A 10,696-nucleotide genomic window follows, 5' to 3' on the forward strand; every position below is an offset into this window, starting at 1 on the left:
GTACGATCTTATCTTTCTAAGTCCGCATCGCCATCTTTTCTGTTAAATATATACCTAGATCACGTTTCATATTATTAGTGTGACCAAATGACCAAATCTGTGAAATTTATTTGCTAAATATGGTGAAAAAATGTGCTTGCGAGCAGATGATTGAAGAGATTACTAAATCATGTATCGAGTACAATAGTTTCGATATGCTGTATCTCTTAGAGACGTGTAGACCTGGTTGCCTTTATCTTGAAAATAGCCTTTTTATTATCTGGTTATAACAAGGCATAATCTAGAGACAGCATATTAAATTATGTGCTAAAAAGTAAAATTTTACGGTTTTTGGGATGAAAAGACTTTCATCTATTTAGGAAGCATTAAAACTGCATAGTTTGATTGGTCTGAACACCAGATTTGGCTTTCAAATATAAACGGCTTTAATCCAGCTTGAATATGTCTATAAATTAGTCTTTTTTATTTAGCTATTTAAGAGATCTCAAATTCCTAAAAACACTTGCTATTGTGCAACTAAATGCTAACTATAATTTGATTCAGATCTCGAGTCATAGTTGATACGGTTCCCTATTAGGATTTATTTACTCTGAAACCAGTAGTAAAGCGGTCACTATGATTTCTAGTCAATAGACTGTACGAGCCGTGATGCAAACCAGAATTAAGCAAGTTCTAGTATCAGTATGCATGTCGCAGAATATATGATTGATAATAGTAGGCAAATTTAATATTTAATACAAATAATACTATCATACAGGTTAGAGAATTAACACTGAATAAGCAGCATCACTTTTTGGTGATGTGTACTTGGTTGAGATGGAATATGGGCTGGTGTGTGCAGGCAGGGCGATCATAATTACTGGACAAAAGCAAGCATTACGATTGTAGGCAGTGGGCCAAATGAAACACCGAGAACAATTTGTCTTGTCTATTTGATAGAATTCAGACTTATGCTCCTCTCTTTTTGCCCTTGCGTTTAATCTCTATGAAAATACATATTTATTTTGTATTTGTAAATTATATATGCTTCAATTTATATTTGCCCATTGTTCAGTAGGAAAACTACGAGTTCCCACAAATGTATATACCTAGTATTATAAATAAATTCAACTTTAATATTTCTAACTAAGTTGCCTCAATTTCGTGTGGTTCATATGTACTTGGTTCCATTCGTTCACTGATTATGATTATTTGGTACCTGGAGTAAAGTGTCATGGGTTGACACCTCAATCAACAATCACATTTTAGATTAGTCGTTTTGCAACTCCATATTTCCCACTGGAATTTCCTTTGATGAAGTCGTTTTCCATTCCATTTCATCTCCAACAAGCAAAATCAATTTTGGTTTACAAAATCAGGTATCATTAACATTTTTCTCAATAATTTATTACTCAAGAACCTTATATATTATACATTACTCTTTATGAGTATTTCAGCATTTTGAAGCAAGTTCGCTGTAGATATATATATCTAGAGGAAGATACGTGCAATGGCAACGTAAAGACACACACACACACACATAAATATATATTCTTATGTCTCGTGTTTACGCTCTAATAAAATAACGAAAACAACAAGCTTTGAAAAATTTAACAAATTATTTATTTCCCTGGAAAAACAATGGAAAAATTGAAAAAGATAAGAACTTACGATTTTAAGAATCAAATCCAAAAATAATCCAATAATAATCCACGAATTAAATTTTAGAAGTACTAGTTGTGAAATGTTCGAGTTCCGAAGAAAAATCCAAAATAGAAGTCGATGACGTTAATGTAGTCAGTATGGTGCTGTAGTGTATACAGTTCTTTGTTATTCCGCAGACAATAATATTCCGGTGTTTGAATTTCCGTATTAAATTTAAAGAAATATCTTGTTCCAGGAATTCTATATAAGCACTAAAATATTTCCAGAAAAAAGGATTAATCTCTTAGAACCCAGATAATTTGAATAAATATTAAAATATAACTCCGAAACTGTTCACAACAAAAGGAACACCTTTACTTTTCCAGTGTTTAGAAGCCCGACTAATGTCTCTATAAACAAAAGTTATATAGTAACTTGAGACGCAAAACCGATTCCCGGATGAGCGTCACGTGATCATATTCCAGAATGGTTTAGAAAGTATCTACACGTCTATGGTCAAGTATTCCAGTACATCCTCGTTTTCATTATTATCATTCACACATTAAAGTTGAATTTAAAAAATGTTGTTTACTTGATTCGCAATCAAGACCTGGAACTAGGTCAGCAAAAAATAGAATGTTCGGCGTTTACGACTGACAGTCAGGTCAGCAAAATTTGTTTTATTACTTTGACATGTAATGAAATTAAAAATAAAAATATTGTAAAACTTTAAATTAAATTACATATATATATATATATATATATATATATATATATATATATATATATATATATATATATATATATATATACCACAAATTGGAAAAAATTTATTATATGCAATTAATTTAATACATGAAACACATTTTTATAATGTATTTTATTGGTTTATTTTACAGGTGTCTACTGTCTGTGACCGGAGTGTCTGTGTCCATTTGTAACAAGATGATCGGGTGGGAGTTTTCGGATTCACAACAGAACACTTTTGACTATGATATAAATACAATGTTTAATAATGGATGACTTGCATGAGCAATTAATTATGAATACGTGCGTGTAAATATAATCCAAATATTGTATTTAATTAACATAAGAACGCACATACTTAATGATGAAAAATACAAATAAATTAATTTAGCAAATACAAAGACAAGGAATGGTTCACAACGATGTGACAATGAAACGATGGATATAGTTTACTCAGGTAGTAAACGATATAAACATTTTCTCATGTAGTAAAATGCATTCACGCAGGTAGCTTAATTATGGTGATGAAAAGAGGGACAGATATACAACTTATCTTTACAGTTGCGAAACATACATGGGGTTTTACGAACCCCAAAATTAGCCCACGGCTAACAAATTACATGTACGGAGATACACTCCGTCATCAGTACACTGTTTCAACTCTGTGGCTGCTACATTTCAGCTTCACAGCTGCTACAGACTCCGAACACTCGGAACACTTCAAAGCACTCGGAACACTCGGAACATTAGACCATTCGGACACTCCGGACATTAGAAACTCTGGTCACTCTAGACAGAGACACAGACACTCCAGTCAAAGACACAGAGACTCCGGTCACAGACAGTAGACACCCCGGACGCTAGACATTAGACACTCCGGACACTAGACATTAGACCCTCCAGTCACAGACACAAACACTCCGGTCACAGACAGTAGACACTCCGGACGTTAGACATTAGACACTCCGGTCACAGACAGCTCTCTACAGCTGAAGATGTGCAAGTCCTTGAAGCAGACTGCCGGCTGAAAAGACTATTCCGTATTGTAAAAAAATGTATGTACGGTGAGGTATTTATACCTAGACAGTCTGTGCATTGTAGGCATTCGGTTCGTCCCATCGAGAGCACTTCGCACGTGCGGCATGGAACGAACCGAACTCACTATTTCGAAATACGACACAATATACATAAATCACCCTCGGGTATCGTTGTACACAAAAACGAAACCCGAGTACATGTATTGAATAAATAAAAGAGTTTCATTCCGTGACAGTACCTCCCCCCTAAAAGAAAAGTGGTAACACTTTAAGAGAAATCACGGAATGTGAACATAAACAATTGTTAAAACTTCCAAATTGAATACTGAACGAAAATGATCTGCCAATTACACCCTACTTAAAAACCAGCACCCACATTTTCCGATCCTCGAATCGCCTCGATCCGGAAACTATACGGTTGCAAAGACAACGCCCAACGCATCAATCTTGCATTAACGGCCTTTGCTTTGTTCAAGTATAAGAGCTGCTGATGGTCTGTTTGTAAGGTAAACTCCCTCCCGAAAAGGTACGTATGGAATTTTATTATCCCCCATACTAAGATAACTTTTTAAAATTGTATTGTTTAAACATTTGTACTACTGTACTAAATTTAAATATTTATAAGCCATTTCCATACAGTGTTGTATCGTATATTACTCAGGGATGGATCCTAGTTTTAAGCATGACATCTACAGTAGTGAAAGTCACAAAAAGATAGCCACTGTTGATGCGACCAGATACAGTTTCGAGGATACGAGCATATTGATTTGGTAGCAAAGACATCCACCTCATGGCCATCGCAGAAACTAAAGCCAGTACGTATTTACAAGCTCTACAGCTATCAGCCTCTGAAATTAATGGATGGAAAAGCAGAGATCTGAGCAGAGAATATAATATAATACATAAACAAAATGAAATTGAACATGAATTGTGAATGATCCATTTTCTTTCAGAAAAAGACATACAATATGATACGAAATTCAATTAGCCGTTCTGTTACATTGATAGAACGAATTTCTTAATATGATCAAGTGAGAGATCGAATTCAAACTGCCGACAAGTCTGATATACAGGCGTTTCCATCTCTTTCCATCCTCTCCGCCCCCCCCCCTCTCTCCAGGGAATCAGCCTCTTGGTTGGAGACTGTACTTTTATACTCATTGTAAACCTGTTGATCGAGTTAGTTTAGTTCTGGTCATAAAATAATTCTTTTTGCAAAGGAAATGGAACAATATGCAAATTAGAAACATTTTGCAAGCACGCTATTCGCATCTCTGAAAAATAAAGTTCAAAATGATTACTTTCCAATATATATATATATATATATATATATATATATATATATATATATATATATATATATATATATATATATATATATATATATACACGTTTTAGGTGCGTTGTGGGCAGTCATCCCGAAAGTGGGTTTACGGGAAGGACATGATATAGTTTACATTTCAAATCAAAATGCATATACATAGGTTGTATTTCTTACATAGTAATTATGTATATGTTGAAAATAAGTATATACACTTATGTTATAGTCCTATTCATGTTTTCGGTTCGTGGGCAGATATATATATTTCATGGGCAGTTTTGACCTTTAGGTTGAAGATGACAAAGTAACTGCCCAAAAATACGTTCACGAAGAACAAACATATAGCATTCTGCCCGTGAATACGGCCACGGGAACAATATATAGCGTACTGCCCACGAATACGTTCACAAGTAACAAATATATAGCATGACTTTCCGGTGTGCGCGCGCAAAATGGTTGTCAAGACACGACGATAAACATTAATCTATTAAAGCATCCTTTGCAATGGCCAGCGTACATATAGCGGACGTGAGGTTCGTTTTTCACAGCTTGTTTGAAATAAATGGATGATTATATATCCAGTGTAACAACTTGTCTTGACAGCTTATGGATGCTAATGTTTGACATTTATTGTGAAGATGATTGTTCACTGCTTGTTGATGAATTCGTAGCTTCTGTTAATCGATGCTATAGCTCAATTTAACTGTCATACACTGATATGTTTAAGTCTGCTTGCACAGTTAACTATGCAGAGTTATGGAAATATAACAAATTGGTTTAATAACTTTCAGAGTTTGTTTTACTATTACTCAATATTTGTTTCAAGTACTATAAAGGCTGTGATAGGTTGGGTGGCTTAGATTACAAATCAGGCCCTTCTCACTTGGGGGGTGGGTGGGGGGTGGGTACTGCCCATTATGAATATTACTGGTCCTAGATGTCCAACCTGATATTTATGACATATAGGTTCAACATCTTACTGCCAGCAGAAATGGTGTTCTGTAGTATTTTTCCCAGTCAATAGTTTATGGATATATTATGTCATGTACTATGCTTGTTTAATTCTCTCATCTAAGTTCTGACGTTACCATTGAATGCTATAATGTTCCCAGACATCCGGTATTCTTGGTTATTAAAATTATATATATACACAGATAACTGAAGGTGAGTTCTCATTATTCCCTAACAATTGTAATTAGTGGGGCTGTAGCAATTGATGGTCTGAGAATTCAAGTTAACTGGTTCAAAACTTGGGTAAACAACAAACTGTTTTCTTCCTTTGACAAGCATCATAAAGTTTTGCATCTTTGTCTCTCTGATGACTGTGGTACACAAGTTACAGACTTTGCCTTAGAATGAGCCTGATTTTTTATACTTGTTACTGAATGGGGTGGGGTAGGGAAGTAACAAAATTATTAAAGGTGGAATGTATGCAAACCATGCTGGAAATAGATATGTGCCAGCAACTGCAACATGTAAGCTTCAATCAATTTGGAAACTATAAGCTTTATCCTGTAAATATTAACAGTTCACACCCTGTATAAAAGGTGATTTTGTGTTTGATTAACTGGAACTGTTAATTTATTATGTTAAGGAATTTATTGTTTTAACCCTAGTAAATGTAATATAATTAGGTCAAAAGTTCCAGTTTGTTTATTGTTTCCAGAGTTGATTATTGTAACTGGAAGAACCTGTTTCTAAGTGTTAAATGAAACGAAAGAGATATTGTTTACTCAAGTGATATAAAATAAAAGTTTAAAATGAACTGAAAGAAATATTGTTTATTCAAGTGATACAAAATAAATGCAAAAGTGTATATTCATTAAGAAGTGTATTGTCAATTGCAAATAAATGAAGATTTATCTTATTTTGTTCTTTACTTGTGTACAAAATTATACCTGGATTGGGCAATAATTACTTGGACTCCATTTGGAAAAGAAAAATCTATATGTCCTAAATACCTAATGTTCATATCATAATGCTCTTTTAATGGATGATTATGCTTTTCAGCTGACGTTACCATATTGCCAAGTGAACTAATAGTATGGCCTTCGGTGTGGCCCACTAATCACATTTGTAAATGAATTATGCATACAATAGAGAAATAGCTCTTAAAATATCTTATGAGTTGAACAATCTGTGTACACAAATAAACTTGAAGCAAATCTTTGAACTTGTATGCCACACATGCAAGTGAATTGGTGGTTTTCATATGTAACTTGTGTACTCTTATGGCTTTTGTCTATATTACTTTTAGCCATTTCTATTCACACACCAGAACACAACCTTTTTTGTCTGATTCAGGTACTAATGCAAAACTTATTTCAGCTGTAACTGAAGTATACAGAATTTTTCCTGACGTTGAGGCCTACTGTGTAGACAGTATAGCTGTAAGTCATCAAATCAAATGGAAGACAACAGTGTGCAGTTGAAGAAAATGATATATACCCAGTACCATTTAGAGTTATCTTAAAGAAAAGTCACAATGCACACTGATACAAGTAGTTTTAGAAAATGCATTTGTTCCACATACATTTTAACTTAACCCAAAAGTTCAGTCTCTTGCCTAAAATTCAATCAGATGTATGCATTTATTCCATAAAACACAAAGATATAATGAACCAAATCATTTTCATTATTGAGTTAGGTAGTAGGCTATGTTAAAGAGTGCAATCACTTTATCGATTTTTTTTTCCATTACATTTTTATTTATTATAAAATGACATTTCTTAGTGGAGTGCTAGCAACTGTAACTTGAGGAATATTTTGTACATGCTGGCCTAAGTGTCATGAATATACTGTGCTACATTTTGCTTTATTAGGTATAATACTATCATGAGACTTGCTTGATTAAATCCTGAATTTGTCAGTTACACTTACAAGTCCACTGGTAGAATTTAAAATCTGTGACAGTTTGGGAACTTTTTTTGCAGTAACTGCAAATCACTTTGCCTTCACAGTCAATGAATTCAAGCCATTGATAATTGTCAAACCATTGTGACTGAAAATGTGATTGTCTCTTAGTTGTGTCCTATTTGATAATTTTGCTGCCACAGAGTCTGGATTGTGTCTCTGAAGAAATAGTTCATCTAGACTCTGTTGCAGTATTACATTTTATATGTTCAATTTAATGAATTTTCTTTCTTTGAATCATTCTTATGTCATAACTTGCGAAAATAGTTTAGTTAACAATATTTATTCAAACAGAAAAGATAACCTCACTTGACAAATCATCCTACTAAAGTGATCATGGCATACACTTTTATCTTTGAAATTCAAATATTGCCCACTCGTTAATTAACATAACTAATATTGCACATTGAAGGTGATTATATGTATCATCAGTTTTAAAAAAATAAAGACATAATACTATCATTTAATCACTGCATACAGGAAACAGACACTTGTGTCTGTACAATGCCTTTCATTGGATTACTTTGGTTTATTAAAACCAAACAGCAATCCACTCAGGATTTTCTAGGATAGATACAGAGAATATATTATGGTCATTCAGAACGCTATCAATACATCAGACCAGATTGTTTTTATTATTATTTAGGCAAAATAACTTAGTAAGTCAGATGGCAAACATGAGGATGGTGATAGGTTATGTGGAATTTGCATTGAATCATCTGATCCCAGAAGATTTGATACAATGTCACTGGCTGTGGTAATCATCAAGTGCAGTTGCACGGCACCATAAGACTTATCAAGATACCATAAGCTAGAAAGATGAAGAAAAAGAAAAACGATGACCCAAAGACAAATCCTGCAAACTGTGTGCAAAAATGATTCCACAGATTATAGATGAAAACTTTACTATATTTAGCTTCAAGATATTAATAAATTCGGATTACTTCCTCCAGTCTGCTACAGTAATTCATGCCCATTGCACTCATAAATTGATTATAGTCCTTGCAGTATTTTGTGTGGGCCACAATATTTTCATTGATGCAGCTGATGCTCCATTCTTCAGTTCAGTGTTGATTCAAACATAGCAATGTCCCTTTGGGATGTGTGCATAAATAAAGAATGCCTGTCCCTTCATTACCACACTTGTTGAATTTATCGTGTCTCTCTGAAAACTGTACCATGTGAGAAAGAATTTTATAAACAAACTGGACATAAGTATTGCTAGACATATACTCAGACCTGAGACTTCATAAAAGACTGCTTACTTGTGAGGCATTATTAGTGCTAGGGCTTGAGGTAATAACTTGCTATATGTTTGGTAAGGCAAAATAAGGGGCCTCATGACTTAAATTGAAACTGTGAAAAAACAAAAGGTTCAAATGCAATAAACTTTTGTTTTTCCTCATTTGTTATATTACAGTGCCATGAAAGGTCATTTCTTTTATCTTTTTAATCCCTTGACAATTTTAAGTCATCATCACTAACCAAGTCTCTAAATCAATTCTTGGCATATTTAGCTAAAATGGTGTCTACTGTTCCATTATATCATTGATTGTTTAGCTTGCTTGTATGGAGCTTAACACCATTTTTCAGGACATCATAGACTTTACATGGCAGCCAACATATTTATTGGAAGAAATCAACACACATAACGCTACTGGCAAGCTTTCTCATATACACACATTGGTTGGACTAGAGAGAGTTGATTAGTGATGTGTATGCCTAGACCATTCTATAATCCAGGGCCCCATGATTGAATACAGCTTAAAGAAATTAACCCTAATTCAATTTCCTTGTTGCATTTAAATCATAACACCCACCATGCAAAGTGACACATGTCTCAAGATTTTCAAATTTGTATATGTTTTGCAACTTTTAATTCTGAGTTGATGCATGTGGATGTGGAAATTCAGTTACTGAATACTTAGCTACTTATATAAGGAGCTCTCACACTGGTAAAAGCATGCAATTGGGATTGTATTTGCAAGAGGGCAATTAATTGTTCAAAATACTGTTTTAGCTAACTACATATGCGAAGGGTTGATGTATAAAAAAGAGGATCAAGAAATCCTAGCTGGTAAAGATAATTGTATCCAACTTGACAGAAAGTGAGAAGGCCTTTTAATTTTGTACAGCAGTTTCATTAAGGAACCAACTATAATACCATTAGAAGTTTATGAGCAGCAAAAACCACATTTAGGACCAACTAGACATCAAAACCATATGCATAGTTCCATTTACGGCCAACCAGACATCAAATAGGTCATCTAGTGAAAGCACAATGTCAAAATGACCAGCCATCTAGGAGAAGTAGCAAGGAAGGGGTTTTCCAGATGCCCATTAAAACAGCCATATTGGAGGTTAGATTGGCACTATTTTCATTTACGTCCAACTAGACATAAGAAGTCCTTCACTGATATGACGATTCATTCAGGAGAAGTAGTTATACCAAGATTTTCAGGATGGCCACATTGGTGGCCTTATAGGATGTCTGTACAGCACCATAATTCTCATTCAGGACCTGCTAGACATCAACATAAGTATTTTGTACACATGTTGACACGCTGACACAATTATCCATTCAGAAGTAGCGATAAAAAGTTTCTTAATATGGCTACTGTGGCAACCACATTGTATGTGTGAGTGGCACCATCTTGTTTTTTCTTCCAGATATTTTCACACAAATATCATATTTAAAGATAACATGAATTCATACAAGATCTTGTCAGTTTATTTCATAACAGATTTTTCCCTCATATTAATATAATCTTTTGAAAACATTTATACATTATAGTTCTAGAAATTTTTCATGCTCTCAGAAACTATTAAAATCACAGCAGAAAGTGTTATGTTATATCTTTATTCAGCACTGAAAAATATTTATGAACTCTTAAAGTTTTTTCCCCTATATTAACTTAATTTAATGAAGATTTTCAGACTATAACCTTTCCATTGGATTTATTTTTTCAAACATGGCGTAAAAAGTATGTTATAGTAACCAATTTTTACATTGCCTTCACCATTGCAGAAATCTCTATAATCAATTTCCTAGTAA

Source organism: Sinohyriopsis cumingii, chromosome 13 (assembly GCF_028554795.1).
Source record: "Sinohyriopsis cumingii isolate HCF-2022 chromosome 13, ASM2855479v2, whole genome shotgun sequence".
Classification (NCBI taxonomy): domain Eukaryota; kingdom Metazoa; phylum Mollusca; class Bivalvia; order Unionida; family Unionidae; genus Sinohyriopsis; species Sinohyriopsis cumingii.